Here is a 14,115-nt window from a genome sequence, read left to right on the forward strand (position 1 = left end):
ATACATACCTGATGGAGGTGGTGGGACTTGTAGAAGATTGGGGCTTGTATGACAGATGAATTTGTACAGGATTTCCCAACTTATTTTTTTCTCCTAACATGTAATATAGATTATATAAACAAATACATGCATCCAGGAAATGTTTCTGACTGTGCATTTTTTGTATGCATTTTTTTAATTTACGTTCAAGAAACTTTAATGTTTGTAATATCATTAGATTCATGTAAAATTCCAGAGAGGTTGATCAGACCAGTGAATTATCACTTTATTATAAATATAATAACTTACTCAAAGGTGATAGAAGTCACTAATACCAGTGTCTGATCTAAGATTTACACAGTTTATACCTAAGCATACTTTCCTGTATATGATAAAAGGAATGTTTCATTGCTTGCAGTATTTAAGTTTTCTATTTTAAAATTTTGCTTATTTTTTTTTCTTTTTCATTTGAGGCCAGGATACTAGCTTGGGTGTGTGTCTGGAAGGGTGAATAATGTGCTTTGAAGGCGTAGGAGCTTGGCATAGAGAGTCTGGCTCAGGGAGTGGGTGGGAGACAGAAAGGGCAACTCAACCTATATTTCTGGGAAGAAAAGTGAAAAAAAAAGAATCGTATCTCTGCCTATTTTTTTTATATTTAGCTTTTTAAGTTTATATGAGAATTAAGACTAAGTTTCCTGTTTTCTTTGGTAACCTGTAGTGGTGCCTACCATCCTAAGCCTCGAGAAGTGGCATACGTTCCATTTCCATCCTTCCTTCCTCCCCTCTCTTCATCCTTTCCTTCCTTTCTTCTTATCTCTCTGTTTATTTCTCTTGTTTTTCTTTCATCCCTCCAACCCTCTCTTTCTTTCATTTTTTTAGTATTTATTTATTTAATAGACCTTTATTGAGCATGCACTAAGTACAAAGTGAGCTCAGCTTGTAATATAAGGAAGGATATAAAGCTATGCTCTTAGTGGAGCTTCTAGTCCAGCAGGGTAGGAGGGCTCTACAACAATCAAGGTATCCAGGGTGGAACCTGACAAAGTTCTAAGTGTGGAATAAGCAGGTTTCAAACTGGAATACTGGGTTATGGAATGGAGAAGATATTTTAAAAAGTAGGCCTGGAAATGTAGTTTCTATCAATAAGTCCTACGGATTTGAGTCCAGGAAAATACAGGCCGTTGTAACCTGTTCTCAGCTGTATAGAAGGTTATATATTATTGTACCATATAAATTGTGGTATATGTGATATTCCACACCTTTTAATATTAAAATTTATCATGTATAAATGGAGCTATGACATGAGAAACTGACTATTGTAGGCCCCTTAATCAAAACCCCCGTCTTCTCCTTCCTATGCAGGAGAGCAAATTACTCGCAAGAAGCCGGTGCCTTGTTCAGAAAGACTCATGAGGAGCTATGTGCTTGGCAGGACTGCTTAATCCAACATGACAAGGACTAACTCCATATTTGTATTTATGTGTGGAAAAGGAGGGGAGTAATTTCAGGGAATAATGGAGAGGTTACATGGGGAGGAGGCAAGTGAAAGCAAAGTGGATAATTAATATCTAATAGGGAATGTAGAAAGCTTGAGGATAAACCTCGTGCATGCACGTTTTTGTCAGGAAACTGTAGAGGGTTGAGAGATTACTGTGCAAGACACCTTGGAAGTCTGTGTTTGAGTTTTGCAGCTCATTGCTTTGGGGCCATTTAGTAGGAATAATAGCTCTATCCCATTTAACAACCCCTCAAGTTCTCACATTAGTAAATGAAGGAAGAAAATGGTCATAATGATTATTTTTTGAATGGTTGCTACATTTGAATGGTTTGAACTGTATAAATTTATTCATTTACTCTTTACAGCAACTTACAAAATTACGTCCTAGCATTGTCTTCCTTGGACAAGTGAGGACATTAAGATGAAGTGACTTACCCAAAGTAACCCATATGGGAATTTAAGCTATTAACTATATTACACTGATTTTTCTATTAGACAGTCATTGGATATTTATTCCTGTAGTGTTTGGTAGTTTCAAAGGCTTTGATATCCACCATTATGTATGAATTACACAGCATTTCTGTAAGGTATGTTAGGTCAGACTATTTATCCCATTTTAAAGAGATAAATAATGACGGCCAGGAAAACACATGGATACTAAGTGACAAAACTAATATTCACTTCAAGTCTACTTACTCCAAAACCTAAGTATAGTCCGCTGCACTCTGATGTCTGTGCATAATTTAAACCAAATAGACATGTTTCATTTTAGACAACTTTCCAATGAAATTGGCTAAAATCTAATAGTTTCTGGTGGTTGGGAATGTCAATTTCAGTCTCTTGGCGATTATCTCATATATTATGCAATCCTTCCCTGGAGTTGCCCGACAAATGAGATATCACTGAACTTAAGGGCAAGAATCCGTGCTGCTGGCTCTCCATCGACTTCATCTGTTGCTAGGAGGAGTCACTGTCTCTCAGCAGCTGCCAGCAAGGCAGGCCCTTCTGAGTGGAGCTGAGCCCAGGTTGACAGCTAGCGAAGGACCATGTCCTAACGTGGCAAGGACATCCTTCAAGTCAATGTTTTTGTCAACTAGGTTGACAGAATCTCCGATTTGGATGCATTTCATTGCTTTTCATGAAGCCTATTTTTGTTCTTTTCTTTTTTGTTGTTTAAATGTGTTTAGTTGCTAACAGACCATATTCATGCACCTTACAAAATAATAAGTAAATTCTAATTAACATCTAAAATGCAGAAGAATTTGGTTCCAGCTCTAGTGGGAGAGCGATATATTGTTTGATTAAAAGAAGTAAGAGCTATTTCTTCTAAATAAGGGTATACAACATGTTTCTGGCAATTACTAAAGGGAGTTTAAAATGTTCCCGTTAGGATTTGGATGAAAGAATAAGAATTGTTCAATTTGGATGGCTTCCCATGTTTAAAATCCTGTTTATCTGCAACATGACTGAAATAGATGCTGGGGACGGAAAAGAATTATGTTCATTCTTCTGCTTTTTGCCTATACATATCATGATCTGTCTGCTAGAGTGTTCTTCACTTGCTTACTTAACTATTCTATGCTTATTAAGATCAGGCTCAAATGCAAGACTTGTGCAAAACTTTCCTCATGCTCCTACTTCTATCACTGCCATTTATTCACTCAATTTTTTGTCTTCAAATGCTTCCTTTATATTCGTATTTTGAAAATTCCAATAGTAAACTCTCTTTATAGTCACCATGTCCTGCTTGGCCATTTCCTTTGCTAAGCTGTTGAATGTCTGAAGGTTCAAAGACCATATTTATGCACGTTTAAATTCTCAGCACCTAGTACTGTCCCTGAACCTAGCTGACCGACTCCTTAAATCCTCAACACCAGCCCCAGGTATTTAGTGAACATTATGACGACTCATTCTCCTCAATTTTCACGCAGCTCAATTCGAATTCAAGGGTCTCAAAAGCCAGACTTAAAAGGAAAACAAAGTCACACTGATACCTTTAATCTCTGAAATGTATTAACTGCTTCCAATCATACCAACAGTCTGAGGTGGGAGGTGTCGGAACATTCTCTAATGCCAATCTGGGAAATGGAGCACAGTCTGTTGAACCTGGGAGAGATGTCAGAGCGTCAGTTGGCCCACATGCTCTGTGACATGTAGCAAAGGAGGCCCCGAGGAGATGCAGCCTGCCCTGCCCGAGGCCACAGTCTAGACTAGGGCTGGTGGCTGAGCTGTGCTTTGCTCCCTAATGAGCATTCTCTTAGATCAGCGGTTCTCAACCTGTGGGTCGCGACCCCTTTGGGGGTCGAACGACTCTTTCACAGGGGTCGCCTAAGACCATCGGAAAACACATATATAATTACATATTGTTTTTGTGATTAATCACTATGCTTTAATTATGTTCAATTTGTAACAATGAAATTGGGGGTCACCACAACATGAGGAACTGTATTAAAGGGTCGCGGCATTAGGAAGGTTGAGAACCACTGTCTTAGATGGTTTTTCTCTCACACACTTGTTCTGTTCTGTAACACAAGTGTGCTTTCCTTACTTTTGTGTTCTCCACAGCACTTTCCAAGTTGTCCATGTTGTGCTCTCAGTCATTATTGAAATGAAATAGGGTTTCTCTTATTCTCTTCATCACATCCTCCCATTTTCTTTATTACAAAGGGTATGAAAGAGAAAAATTAGCTCTGCTTTGGAGGCTAAAAGAGAAGAGTTTGCCCAGTCTCCAATACAAGGATTGGGAAGCACAATTTTGCTTCTTCATCCTTATTTCTTCCCTTGCTCCCCTTCTTAGCTGCTTTCTACTCCTTTACTCTTTCTTTCTTCTCAAGACGAAACATGTACCCAAATTTTCCATTAGGTAGAAAAGTGTAATTTAAAAGAGTCAGAGGCACTAGCCTATTTCTCTTCCAATCTACTCTTTGCCTTACCTGGAACACCACTCCCTCCACTCTGCCCAGCCCATTCCTGCTCATCTTACAGCTTAAGTTTCACTCCCTACCCGGTTATATAATGCCCTCTTGCCTTAGTACTCTCTTCCTCCATAGTATGTATCATTATTTTTAATGTTTAATTTTTGTGTGCTTATTCAGTTAATGTCTGTCCCTCCAATTAGACTATAAGATCCAAAGAGATCATTTGTAGTCTTTTACACCATTAGATATCCATCACAAGCACATTGTACCTAATACATAGTAGGTGCTCAATAAAATTTTATTTTGTGGATGAATGAATGAAGCACTTATTTTTAGCTCTTGTCTAACTTTGCCTAGAGACTTTTTAGCAGGACTCTGTTCCTTTAAGACTCTACCTGCAAGATAAGAAGAGCATTTACTATACAGTACTTCCTTGAGGCTTGTCCTGGAAGGATTCTAATCCCTACCTAGGAATTACCTTATCTTTGCTTAGTTCTAACCTGCCCCTTCCTGATATCACAAACACCATTATTTCCCTTAGGTTTGTTCACAGTAAAAATTTAGAACCCTATTTCTTTGTAATTTTAATACCTCACCTTATTTTTCTTATGGACAGTGACTTTTCTCATCTCTCTGCCTAGTGCATTTGGCATGCTCTCATGTTAACTAACTTCTGAATAATGTTTAAGGATTCTTCACTTTTTTTTTATGCTGTGGACCATCTTTGCTGTTTTGTGAAGCCTGTGGATTCCCTTTTCAGATTAAAGTGGGTTTTTTTGTATAAAATAGAAAAAATATTTAAAAGGAATCTGATTATACTGTAATATAATTTTATTGAGCACATATTGTGTAATCTTCAATTCTCACTTCTCTTGAATGCCCCTAGAAAAGACCTGGTTTGACCCAAATTGCCTTCTACCCACCCCCAGGCTCTAATCTCAAGCACAGGTGGAAGGTGGGTATATGGTTGGCCAGGATTGTGATGTTGTTCTAACCTTTTTGAGCCTCTAGGTTTAAGCTAAAAATTGAGGTAACCTGTTAGGTAACCTTCCAAACAACTCTTTTGTTAAACTTTAAATAGACTTGAATAGTTAGCCTCAATGAGTTTCTGTTAGTTTCAGCAGATATCCAATTTGGTTCTAAAGTTGGTTACCCTGTATTTATTGACATTTAAAGTGGATCATTATCTATACTAATAAAAGGGTAATATTCTAAGTAGACTGGACAGACCGGATGTCTTCCAGACAAAGCCACAGCAGCTGTGAGGGTCGAGGAGGGCTGGCAGTGTCAGCAGCAGCGGGGGTGATGGGGGTGGCGCCTTCCCCTGATCAGCCTGGTCGCCTCCAGCAGAGGGAGGCCAGAGGCGGCAGCAGCAGCAGCAGTGGGGTGATGGAAGCAGCTTCTTTCCCTGATCAGCCCAGTTACCTCCCACAGAGGGAGGCCAGACTATGGCTTAGGCCCGCTCCCTGCAAGGAGCGGGCCTAAGCCATCAGTAGGACATCCCCTGAGGGCTCCCGGACTGTGAGAGGGGGCAGGCTAGGCTGAGGGACCCCCTCCCCATCCAGTGCCCAAATTTTTGTGCACTGGGCCTCTAGTAATTACATAAGTACCACTGGTGGCGAATGCTGGGAAGAAAGCTGCCATGCAACAGAGGACTTAAGATTTTCCAACCCAGAACACTCAGTCTGCAGGTGCTAATGGTAGTGTTACTGGTGCCTTCCTAATCCAGTCCTGGGGTGACAGAGAAGATTGCCTGGGCTCCCCTAGGCTTTGCTGAAGTTTCCATTGGCTTTTGTGAGATGAATACCAACTATAAAAAAATATAGGCCCCAGTGGGACAATGAGTGAGTGCATGGAAAAAAATAAAGAACATCTTTGTGATTCCAATACTGAAATTAAGACACCCCCCCCTCCAAGTAAGGAAATAATCAATAGAATTAATGCATCTGGGGCACATTGGAAAGAACCTTAGTCTTGGAGCTGAAAGAGTCAAGTTCAAATACTAACTCAGTTATTTGTGCCTTGCATATTGTACAAAGGGCACTATTTAACTGCATTGGGCATCCCAGTCATTTTCATTGTCCGAAGTCACCCCTACTCTCTTCAGATTGTGAACTTATCAGGGAATGCTTAATTTTATAAGCATTTGTTGAGCACAATGTGTCAGCACTGTTAAAAACTTCATTTTAGGAACTATGCCATGTCCTGCATAATTCCCAGAGCAAAATTTATCTACACTGTGTATTTGAAGAATTCCTGCAGACCCCTTGCCATGTTTCCATATAAGTAATTATGGTGTCCTTCACTTATTTTTTTTATAATATACCATTAGAGGGGAAACCACCTTAGGAATATTTAAAGCAAATGAAAGAATATGCTGTATCCTCAAGCACTATTGAAGCACACATTTACATAGAACCAATTTGTATGATAATCACAAGCCATTCTCATTCAGAATTTCTCAGCAACATGACTCCCGTTTAAATTTACAGGATGTAGTAAAAAACGATATTATTTGAGCTACAACTTTCCTCAGATTGGTGGGAACAGGAAAGCTGTTTCTACAATCGACCTTCCCTTAGTCGTCAATAAACTTCCCCAATTTCTTCTGCCTATCAGAACCTTTCTCATCCAAAATGCTTCTGGAGCATTGTTCTGAATGTCAGCAAATACAAATATTTGTTCATTCTATTATAACTACCAAACCTCAATTGTTTAATCAGTTTCATTGTACCTGTCGGTCTCTGGTTGATTATGCACTCCATGAGATCAAGTGAGAGATTTTTTTCTTTTTCTTTTTTATTTTTCTAAATCATCTATTTCAGTACCTCACAAATAGCAGTGCTCAATAATGGTTGAGTAATGAATGTATGAACAAACAAGTGAGTGAAGCTGAAAGAATATTAGTTCTTTAGCCAATAAAACTTTTGGAATGACTCCTAGGCAACCATGCTATACACTGTTTTCTGTCTTGGGGATATATATACCATGGTGCATTTGTATCTGTTGCCACTGTACTGATGGTCTAAGTCAGCGATTTTCAACTGGTGTGCCACAAAATATTTTAAAACATGCAATACCTGACTACTTAGTTGGGGACACTGACTTTTATTTTATTAGGTTGTAAAATAAAAAAAAATTACAACAGCAAACACCACAATAGCTGTCCAGTGAATAAAAATTATACCCATTTTAGGTTTGCAAAAAATACATGTTTTGGTGTGCTGCAGAATTTTAGTAATTAGTGTATGTGTGCCATGAGATGAAGAAGGTTAAAAATCACTGGTCTAAGTTATAATAACACTTATAAATGTCCTCTTGGTGTGAAAGAATAGGTAGCCAGTAATATATGGATGCTTTTACTTTTGAGACTGTATGGAAAAATCCGTGGCTTTTAAAAATGTAACACTCAAAGTAAAGAAATGAACTTTTGAGAAATCTAGTGGGCATAAAGAAAACAGTGTGAGACTGCTATCAGTGCCTAAGAAATATTAGACGTGAATCATGTCCAAAGAGCACTGCTGATGTGGGGCATGCCTGAGATTCTATTTCAGCCTCAGAAGAATGACTCCTCTATGGCCTCATCCAAACCATTTCTTGCTTGAAATCCTCTGTTTTATAATCTACTTCTCTTCCCCCCAATAAATGACATTTTGGATCAGTAATTGAGGATTAATTACTGTAAAGCACTTCGCAAATGAAAGACCTATATAATTTCTAAGTGGTGTTGTTATATTGTGGGTGATGTGCCAGTGAAATATTGACAAAAGCTCCCTTTTGCTAAAGCCTGCGTTGTTGTATTAAACTCCTGCTGTAGAATAGTACCTCTGGGCATTCTTTTATTTAGATATGTGAATTGGCAATTAAAAATAATTATATTGCATTGCTCCCTGTGCTGCCAGTCAAGGAATCTGCAGTGAAGAACGTGGTAAGTGGTCTTTGAGTTTCAATTACCAAAGAGCACACTTTTCTCTTCCCTCTTCATAGAATATTGCATTTGAACCAGTGAAGCAACCCAAAATTTTGCTTTTTTTAAAAAAAAATTGTTTTACCGGATATTTTTAGGAAAGTGAATGCAATATTACTGTTTGTGGACTATCCTTCAGATTGCAGGAGAATTCTAGCCAATTAGGTTTCTTTTTCTTTTTTTTTTAAGCAGGCATACCTGAATGTACATTGAGTTTAATACTTTAACTGTACTTCATAGCATGTGCTGGTAGAAGGGATAGTAAAAGATTAGTAATATCTTTGCTGTGCTCAACAGAAGCCTAGATAATTAAATGTGCACCAAGCAGTTTGGAAGAAGTTAAGCTATCTCATTTTGGGCCATTCTGCTGATTACCTGGATTTTATGCTATCTGTAAACCTGTATGTAAGCCTGTGTTCCCTGGTTGGGGCTAAACACTGTTCAAGGATAATGATATCAGTGAAAATGAGATAAGAGGATTAGACTGTACCACTTCAAATCTCCATCAGGTTTCTTTTCTGAAATGTAAGGTTTGGACTTTAACAATTTTTTATTTTATTTTCAAATTTGAATGCATCAAATTTGCATCAGTTTTTTAAGGGATTATAGAAGCTTTATACAAAGTTATAGAATATTTGTGTGTGCTATATTTGAAGGCATACTAACGTTCTTTATAAAGAACTAAAGAATCTATTAAACTAAAAATAAATAAATATTAATCTCATGTTTTGAGATTAGTTTTCTTTTTAAATCATGACAATTTTTTAAGGTTTGGTTTAAAATAGAATAAAACATCTGTATTGCAGTGTTTTTATAAACCAGACCTGTATTGGAATGGCTGTCAAATATAGGGATATTTGTGATAAAAACAGTTGCTGTACATAGTCTTGATTTTAGCAAATACTTTGAGGAAAGAAATGATTTGATTTGATATTAAACTGGCTATTATTAAAGAGCAAATCTAAATTCACATTTAAAGATATTCCATCAAACAACCATTTCAGTTGGTATATTTTGCTGTAGTTTTTTGTTAACACACTTCATTAGTATATAATCAATAGTGTCCTGCTATGATGATATTCGCTGCTCGTAATTGGAGAGAAAACTAGGGAAGAAATGTAGTCCATAATCTGACTCATACACATTTGGATATTCTGTCTTTGAATTTTTTAACTAAAAAATAATACCACTTTTTTTTTTCAAGATCTTACGTATGTTAATGACTTCTATAGGAAAAATGCCATCTAAAGTCTGTAGAGTCATAGATGATTATAGTTGGGGGAGATCTGGGGAGATGCTCAATATACAGTTAGTGCCAATGGTTAATCAAAAGTGATGGCCTAAAAAAAAGTGATGGTCTAGTCTGATTTCTAGTTCTAGTCCTGCCACTGATCCAAGCCATTGTCAGAAGGCTCTGGGCAAGGTTTTCTTGGATACGTTTGCCTTGGTAAGCCCGAGAGAGGAAATAAGAGCTGGCAAGAGAGCAAGGGAGCAAGGCGCAGGGTTCATGCCACCCTTCCTTGGATCATTCTGAGTCTCAAAGCCCTATCATTTTGTGTCACTAGAAACAATATACTTACATCTACACAGACCACAAATCTTTGTAGGATATTTAACTGTTAGATTCCACTGCTGTTATTTTATGATAGAGCCTTGTGGCCATATTTTGAGGATCTATGTCCCAAGAAATCAAGTTATTCAATGACTTCCTGTTCTGTGTGCCCAAAGGAATCCTCTTGGTGGTAAACATTATGTATTCATGGAGAGATGTAGTATTTTATCTGGCAGTAGTTACCCAATCTGATTAACGCTCACTTGCCCTTATCCATTTTGAAAGATTACTTATTGTTACTTAGCTTAGTCTTCTATTTAATAGTTGAAAAACATTTATCTACCCAGTCATTACTCTCTCCTAACTAAAATATGTTGGAAAGAAAGAAAGAAAGAAAGAAAGAAAGAAAGAAAGAAAGAAAGAAAGAAAGAAATTAAGATAGAAAGAAAGAAAGAAAGGAAGAATACTCTAAAAATTCAAAAGAGAAATCATAATATCTTTTTATGGAATTTCTTGTACTTTCATATGACCTGAAATCATTATTCTGCTTTCATATGATCTGAAATCTTTAGTTCTACCAACCTAAGTTGTCTTATTTCTTTGTCTAAGGAGAAAGAAAGCTACATATTTAAAAAAAGGAGAAAGAGGTAAGAGTGGCAGCAGTAATAGGAGTGAGAGCTAGGAAAAGCAACCCTGAATGAAATAAAAAGGCAGGGGGATGTTAAACATATATTACAAAAGCTTCTACAGAAAAAAAAGAGGGTTTGAAAGGTGCAAAAACCTCCAAGTCTTTATTTAATTGTGAATAGGAATTCAGTGTATTACATTGTTGAGAGGTCCAGTTTACTAAAGTTTTACTCAACTAAATTATTCTCTTAAAAATCTCATAGAATTTGGCACTTCTTTCTAATACAGAATATCTTAAACTGGAGGCAAATCAAACCAGTAGAATTACTTCTAAATCAAATTGCAATTGAAGACCTGGGGATTCAGTGACAGAAAGATATGTTAAATTTTATTTTAGAAAACCCTTTTAAATTGTGTTAGAGTTCAACAGTACAGAGAGGCCTGCAAAGCCCTAGACACTTAAACACTTCACTTTCTCTTCTGTTCAAACATTGTCACAAGTAAAATTTTGTAGAATTTTCTTTCATTTTCCAAGAGAAAGTGTTTTTCCTCTTCTACAACCTGCCTTTATTTTTCCTTTAGAAAGCATCACATAGACTCAGAATTAGATTAACGAGAGAAAACTTTGTTCCACTTAAATGAAATGTCTCTCCCCCACTTTTATCTCTCCTCATCTGTCTATGGAAATAATATAAATGAAATTTTGAAAGTTTGACCAAAAGCACTTTTTAAGAATCAGTTTTTCAGCTAATGCGTGTGTGCATGCATACATGCATGTGTGTGTGTGTGTGTGTGTGTGTTCCACTGGAGAGGCTTGAGCTGCCTCAGCTGTGCTTGCCAGCTGTGAGCCCAGTGTCTGGCGCCTGTTAGCTGAGCTGCGCTCCTGCTGTGGGAGCACACTGACCACCAGAGGGCAGCTCTAGCATTGACCGTCTGCCCCCTGGTAGTCAGTACGCATCATAGCTACAGGCCTGTCATCTGGTTGTTAGGCTTTTATATATATAGATACACACACACACACACACACACACACACACACATACATCTATATGTTTTTAGATAGATGGAGAGAGCCAGTTAGAGAGATAGAGAGATTGACTTTAAAAACCAGAAAATTGTGTAAGACCTTTAAAATATTTCCCCCGGGCCTCTCCCAGTGCTTACCACAGGCTGTGTTCTTACATTGCTTGTACAGAAAGAGAAGGCAGAGTACACCCAACCATAAACACCTCAGCCCAAGCCCTTTGACAGATCTGTGTTGTAAATGGGAAAACATGGAAAAAAACCAAAAAACAAAACAAGATGAAACAGGAAAAAAAGGAGAAAAAAGAGAAAAAGAAGAAGATAAAAAAGTTCCCCTATATTTACCTCACTACCTTAGACAATTAAGTCAGTTGTATATATAATGTTTGAATAGATGAACAGCATGGTTTTTTTTCTTTAATATCCCTCTGTTATTTATTTCCTTCACAAAAATTGGAAGAGAAAGATGATGACTTGGTAGAACATATTGTTTTCTGTCTGTGACTGTATGATGCCAGACGGCCCTGTGAACACTGGAAAGAATAGTGGTTGGTATTCTTGATACTCTGCCCAACACAAAGCTACGACACATTTGAAAAGAAAACTCATGATTTGCCAATAGCTATTTGGGTCATTATTGAACAAGGTAAGCCTTTAGGAAGTCACTCTTGTCATGCTGAACAAAGTTCTGATTCTGAGCAGTGACAGTGATGGTTTTAAAGTTAGCATGGGTATAACTAAAACTTGGTGTCAATTTTAGCCATTTTCATATTTTGGTGGGATATGCCTGCACATATTTTGGGCTTTGACTATGAAATCACATTCCCTTGCCTTCCTATTTCCACTTAAATGGTATTTTGAATTGGCTTACACACACATTTCTGATGCGAATTTGATACAAATATTGTCAACCATAGCACACTTTTGCTTTTATGAGGACTTTGGGGAAATACTTTTTTTCCTCTTAAGATTTGCAGTCTGTTCCTTCAGGAGTGTATTGTCAAGGGGTACATAATATTCATATTTTGTCCTAAAACTTGGAAAAGTATATTTCCATGGCTAGTTTATTTCTGTGTATTTATTTTCCCTTATTTCCAAAGGTTTCTCATATATGTACCTATTAATATATACCTTTTGATCTGTATTAGTAAGCCAATATTTTCCAGAGTATTTATTTGAAGAAAAAGTCATATCTGTGGGATAATATCCTGGAACACTCCTCTGACTATAGTGCTAATTAAAAGAAAAAGTAACATCCACAGGATTCTAAAACTCTTATGTCCACAGGATAATTAATAAAGTAAGAGTTTCATATGTCCAGATATTTTCAGATACTTTTAATATCCAATAAAGCTCCTAGTCAATGGCATGAAATCACCAGATGACAATAGAAAAAGTCATTTATTCGTATAAAAATATGTAGTCCGTGAACTGGGAGATGGTATTTTAATGCTATTTAATAAGCAAGGGCTAATGGCAGCATAGAGAAAAATAGAATGATAGACACACAAAAATGTAAGTACATGTATAGATTCATTTACGAGTCTATATATGTAAATAACTTTATAGCTGATTCGGTGATGTACTGAAAAGCAACATGAAATATTTTGTTTTTTTAAAAATCACCAGTTGTAAATAGGTAAAATTTTTTAGTAAATGAGAAGTTATATTCTAATAATTAAATCTGCCAGTTATTGAACACTTGTTATATGCCACGGAGTATGTTAGGTGTTTTAATGCATTATCTTATTCAATCATTAGCACATTCTGGTGCTATAAATACTCTTATTAACTCCAAATGAGTATTGATAAATGAGAAGCTGAATTCCTGATGAGTAAATAAACTTATCTGGGGTTGCATGACTAATAAATTGTAGGCCACAGCGCCAAGCTTATCTAGCTTCAAAAAACTTTCCCTTAATCACATTGAACCTAAGAGTTGTCCTCTACAAACAGATGTAACTACCACAACTTTCCTCTCAGTCATTATTTTATGAGAAGCTGTTACCCCTTTATCTAAAGCCATATTGATATGTTATTTGACCATAGAGATATAATTAATAGGCAGTGTAGTGTTGCCAAAGGTCTTGGAATGAGGTGTTAGAAGACCTGAGTCTAAGCTCAAGCTCTTAGACAGAGTCATTTTGCAATTTTCAGTTGATCTCTTTGAGCGTCAGTTTTCTCCTCTGTAATGGAAAGGTGATAAAACCTATTTTTCAGTGTTATTGGAAAGTTTAATGAGGCTTAGTCAACTATATTATGAAATAAGTTGTAATTGGATCTAATATAACTTTTAATCTCTACCATGTAAATTCTACTTCTTCCCCTCATAAAGAATGAACTAATATTTATTGAGCACCTGATATGTGTCAAGTGCTTTGTTTACACTAATTAATATTGATCACAAACTTACAAATTAGATTTTATCACCCCAATTTTTAGTGAGTACACAGAGGTTTTAAAGTGGTTAACTCTCTCATGTAATGCAATTAATAAGAGGTAGAGTCAACAACCCCACTTTAGACTCTGTTCTTTTCTTCTGCAGGCTAGA

General features: G+C 36.8%; 1 protein-coding gene and 1 non-coding gene across 2 annotated transcripts in view; both read left to right on the forward strand.

Moving 5' to 3' along the window:
• Positions 1–14,115, forward strand: part of FGF12 (fibroblast growth factor 12) — a 244,207-nt gene that overhangs the window by 94,071 nt on the left and 136,021 nt on the right. The gene's annotated exons all lie outside the window — the stretch shown is intronic.
• LOC111825143 lies at positions 11,687–11,819 on the forward strand. The gene has a single exon (XR_002828264.1). It is a non-coding gene; the product is annotated as a small nucleolar RNA SNORA51 (small nucleolar RNA).

The sequence above is a fragment of the Myotis lucifugus genome, unplaced genomic scaffold (assembly GCF_000147115.1).
Source record: "Myotis lucifugus unplaced genomic scaffold, Myoluc2.0 scaffold_14, whole genome shotgun sequence".
Classification (NCBI taxonomy): Eukaryota; Metazoa; Chordata; class Mammalia; order Chiroptera; family Vespertilionidae; genus Myotis; species Myotis lucifugus.